Source organism: Marmota marmota, unplaced genomic scaffold (genome assembly GCF_001458135.2).
Source record: "Marmota marmota marmota unplaced genomic scaffold, marMar, whole genome shotgun sequence".
Taxonomy (NCBI): domain Eukaryota; kingdom Metazoa; phylum Chordata; class Mammalia; order Rodentia; family Sciuridae; genus Marmota; species Marmota marmota.
The window spans coordinates 49,546,200-49,551,493 of NW_025999900.1; the positions used below are offsets into that span (position 1 = coordinate 49,546,200).

The following is a 5,294-nucleotide window of genomic DNA, read 5'->3' on the forward strand; positions in this document are numbered from 1 at the left end:
TTAATCCAACTTTAAAGTTAATGAAAAATTACACATAAAGCCTACCATTTTAATATAGTGGAATATTTTCTGTCTCAGACTTAGACAAAAATCTACATCTTCTGATCTTGGAGTACTGCACATTTTAATGTGACATTACTTCCTCATTTGCTTAATATTCATCTTTAATAAAGAATATTTGCCAATTTATACTTAACCCTAAATATTTTTATTCATAAGGACAAATATTCTATATAGGTAGGTTTTCCCTAAACCTAAATGTGAATTAAGCCCTTCTTATAAGAAAGTTTCCTAACTCCATCTCCAACTGAATAAAATAATTTCTTGAAAATGAGTTTTGGTATTTTATAAAAATAAATCAGTCTCGAATAAATATTAATCTTGTATTTCCTAATATGGGTACTTTAAAATTTATTCCATGTAATTTATAAATATAAATTATTAAAAATAAAAATATTTTTGGAATACAGTGGGAGTTGATATGTAGATTAAACAGATGCATAATTAAACCACAGGAGTGATAGGACTGAGACAGTTGTGTTGAAATTTTGCTTTATCATGTCTAATTTTATATGAAGTTTTGTTTTCTGCAATATATGAATATCATTATAGAAAATGTTAGATAATAGCATCTCTTCCTAATTTTATAGAATCATTAAGAAATATAAAATCTCCACACAATTTGTAGAGTAATAATTAATTTCAACAGTGATAAATAAATTGGATTTCCTTCTGACAGAATACCAAAATAATGGAATCTGCCATTCTAGGAAGAAAAATCACTTGTTATGTAAGAATCCATGAATTTTTTGTTGAAAAAGAGAATTTTTAGAAATTACATATTTTCTTTTAAGTTGGATATATCTAAAATTACCTGATGTTACATACCAGTTAAATTAGACTTCTAAACTGACATATTGCAAGGTAAAGGGAAGAAAGGAATACATTAAGATAAAAGTCTATTTGCAATATCTAAATTGTGGAACCAACCTAGATGCCCCCCCTTGACAAGGGCACGACAAGGGTATGTGGGAGACCAGCCTGTCCTCTCCAAAGCACCAGCCGTTGGAAAAACCAATAAGGAGCAGTTACCTCACTATCACCAAGGGGCCTAGGCAGATTTCAGATTAAATTGTTAGGCGGGACTAAGGTCAAAAGCCCCTGCGGGCCGCGAACGCTAATCCAGCCAGGTCTTCGCCTCAGCCAACACCCAGTAATGGCCACAGTTCCAAGGGAGGTAAAAGGTCCCAACAGGTAACGGAAAAAAAAAAAGGAATACATTAAGATAAAAGTCTATTTGCAATAGCTGAATTGTGGAACCAACCTAGATGCCCTTAAGTAGATGAATGGATAAAGAAAATGTGGTTTATTATATACAATGGAATATTACTCATCAATAAAAGAGAATAGAATCATGGCATTTGCAGGTAAATGGATGAAGCTGGAGAGACTATAATGCTAAGTGAAGTTAGCCAAACCCCCATAAGAATGCTGATTCATAATGCGTTTGAGAGGGGAAGCATGGAAGGATTAGATAAACTCTAGATAGAGCAAAGAGGTGGGAGGGGAAGGGAGGGGGCATGGGGGTAAAAGAGATGGTGGGATGAGATGGATATCATTAGCCTAAATACATGTGTGAAGACACGAATGGTGTGAATATACATTGTATACAACCAGAGATATGAAAAATTGTGCTCTATATGAGTAATATGAATTCCAATGCATTCTGCTGTCACATATAACAAATTAGAATAAAAAAATTAAAAAATATAAAAATCTATGATTTGTAGAGTTGAAAGTTGTTTGTTAGGATTTAGTCAATCATCTTTGAATATGAACTTACCTTACATACAGACCAATACAAATAATTATATCTTTTTGTTTTTCTCATTGAGATACTTTTTAAGAAAAAAATGTACACATGAATATTAATCTGCTGTGCACAGTGGCACGTGCCTGTAATCCCAGTGGCTTGGGAGACTGAGGCAGGAGTATCACGGGTTCAAAGCCAGCCTCAGCGAAGGCAATGTGCTAAAGCAACTCATTGAGACCCTGTCTCTAAATAAAATACAAAATAGGGCTGGGTATGTGGCTCATGATTGAGTGTCCATGAATTCAATCACTGGTACCTGCTGCCCAACCAAAAACAGAATATTAATCTGATTCAAAAGATGAAGTAATGAAGATAGAGATATGTTGCTTATACCAGACCTGGTCTAATGCATGAAACACAATCATGAAGACTATTTCAAAGCAAAAAAAAAATTAATTGTAAGATTTAGATGGTGGGAAAGTAATAGTCCAAAAAGAAAGTTAATTAATTCAAGAAAACCCAATATCACCTAGGAGAGTTGAAGGGAAATTTGGGGACAAAATTGGTAGAAGACAGGAAATAATCAAAACCAGAGCTAAAATCAATGAAAGTAAGATTTAAAGAAAAAATTCAAAAGATTAATGAAACAAAAAAATGTTCTTTTGGAAGAATAAACAAAATTGGTAAACACTTAGCCAAGCAAACTAAAAGAAAAGGGAAAAAATACTCAAGTTATAAAAATCCACAATAAAAAGGGGATATCATCATAAATATTACTGAAATCCAGATTATTATTAGTAACTATTTTGAAAAATTATGATCCAATAAGGTAGAAAATTTTGAAGACATGACAAATTCCTAGAAGCATATGACCTAACCAAATTGAACCAGGAAGTTATAGAAATTTAAACAAATCAATTTCAAGTATTGAAATTGAAGAAGCCATCAAAAGCCAACCATCAAAGCAAATCCCTGGACCAGATGGATTCTGAGCCAAATTCTACTAGACTTTTAAGGAAAAACTTATTCCAATCCTCCTCAAATAATTCCATGAAATTGAAAAGGAGGTAACTCTTTCATCCTATTAAGCCAGTATCACCCTAATACTAAAACCAGACAAAGACATATCAAGGAAATAAAATTTCCAACCAATATCCCTGATGAATGTAGATACAGAAATTATTAATGGAATACTGGAAAATCAATACAGAAACACATTAAAAAGACAGTGAACCATGGTTGAGTGGGTTTCATCTCTAAGTTGGTTGGTTGGTTGGTTCAACATCCAGAAATAAATAAATATAATTCACCACATCAATAACATAAAAGAAAAACAAGATGCAGAAAAAGTATTTGAAAAAATGTAGGCTCAATACTTCAATATACTGGCTCAGAAACTGACTTCCTTATCAAGTCTTGTAAAGTCTAAGAAATAGGGCTGGGGATGTGGCTCAAGCAGTAGCGTGCTCACCTGGCATGTGTGCGGCCCAGGGTTTGATCCTCAGCACCACATACAAAGATGTTGTGTCCGCCGAAAACTAAAAAATAAATATTAAAAATTCTCTCTCTCCCTCACATACTCTCTCTCTCTCTTTCTCTCTCTCTCTCTTAAAAAAAGTCTAATAAATAAAATAAAAAATCAGTAAATGGGATGGTATCAAACAAAAAAGCTTCTTCACAGCAAGGAAACTTAGAATGGAATCACCATTTGTCCCAGTTATCCCACTCCTCGGTATACATCCAAAGGATTAAATATCAGCATACTACAGTGATATAGCCCAGCAATGTTTATAGCAGCACAACTTACAATAGCTAAGCTATGGAGCCAACCTAGGTGCCCTTCAACAAATGAATAAATAAAGAAATTGTGGTGCACACACACAATGGAATATTACTCACTCATAAAGAATGACTTTATGACATTTGCTGGTAAATGTATGGATCTAGAGACTATCATGCTAAGTGAAATAAGCCAATCCCCCTAATACAAAGGTCAAATGTTTTCCATGACATGTGGAAGTTAACTCACAATGGTGGAGGTGGGTAATAAAAATGAATAGAATTCCGGTGGAGTAGACAAAATTGAATGAAGGTAAGGAGTTGGAATGGGAGGAAGAAAGTGGAATGAATCTGACAAAACTTTTCTTTGTACATATATGAACATACCACAGCGAATCTCACCATTTGTATTTCTTGAGTGTAAAAGAAATTAATTAAAAAGAAAAAAAGCTATGAGTAGATTGGAGAAAGATCAGTAGAAGGAAGGGAGAAGGGGATGGGGGAGGGAAGGAACGTACTGGGGACTGAATTAGATCAAGATATATTCCATGCCTTTATAATTATTTCAAAATGGATTCTACTGCCATGTATAACAAAAAAAAAAAACTAATAAAATGAAAGAAAAAAAATTTAAAAATGTTAAAAACCAAATGTCAGAGCGAACTCATGTGTATCACTCCTGGGGCAGGACATTATAGAATGATCTGTTTTCCCTTCCTCTCTCCTTACCTGCCACAGCAATTTTGGGTGTGTGTTAATGATTTTGAATTCTTTAAAGACAAAAAACAGCCTGAGGAATCCAGTCAACTCAGAGGCACTGCTACCCTGGCAGGTCTTACAACCTGCAGAAGAGAGTGTGACTGAGAAACGAAGCCTTATGGAAGACGTTGATATTTTTCCGTTCTTCTTAAACATATACTAAGTGGTATGATTATTAAGGTGCGTATATTGTTCCAGGCAGAAAAGAAAACAACAGTGCAATAAATGAATGCACTTCTTGACATTAAGCAAACAATCTCACGGGAGAACACAGATGCAAAAATACAAACAAATTGGTACAATATTATGAAAAAGTAGAGAGTCTGGAATGAGGTACTGTGTTATCAAACTTTTGAATCTTTGTCAATGAGATCAAAAAATGTTTCATGTTATATTCTTCACATTTCCTTTGTTTGATCACTCACCAATAATGTCAAATGTTTAATTTGTTCAGTTACATTTTCATTTCTTTTGTAAACTGACTCTCCAAATTCCTTGAACTTTTTATTAAGGTTTTAATATTTTAACGTCAGTTAATATAGTTAGAGGGATGTTAGGCCCTACTTGGTCCTGTATGATGTAACCTCTTCCAATAGTTAATTGCACTTTCATTTAGTTAACATGATTTTTATTTTATTCAGTTTCATAAGTTTAGTGTAGTCTGTTATCATTGCTCTATTTTTAAAACATGCATTATCAAAAATCATAAAACTATTTGAAATTATTTTTATTGCAGTTCCTTCATGTTCATAATTCTTGATTTAATTCATAAGTCCTTCCCTCTGGAACAATGAAAAACAACATTTGAAAGAGGAACTATCCATCAGTTTAGATTGCAGTGAAGGTAAAACTGCTGCCCAGACCCAGAATTCATGATGGACACATTGCTTGAGTGAGGGAAGAAAAAAAAAATATTCATATATATATATATATATATATATAT

The 5,294-nt window shown here is 33.3% G+C and overlaps 1 long non-coding RNA gene across 1 annotated transcript in view; it reads right to left on the reverse strand.

The window, feature by feature from the left end:
- Positions 1 to 243: 243 nt before the first annotated feature.
- LOC125615173 overlaps positions 244 to 5,294 on the reverse strand; it is a 16,021-nt gene continuing 10,970 nt past the window's right edge. The window contains exons 3-4 of the long non-coding RNA XR_007345720.1: positions 4,462 to 4,466; positions 244 to 254 (exon numbers count right to left, since the gene is read on the reverse strand). This is a non-coding gene — a long non-coding RNA (uncharacterized LOC125615173). The remainder of the gene's footprint in view (positions 255 to 4,461; positions 4,467 to 5,294) is intronic.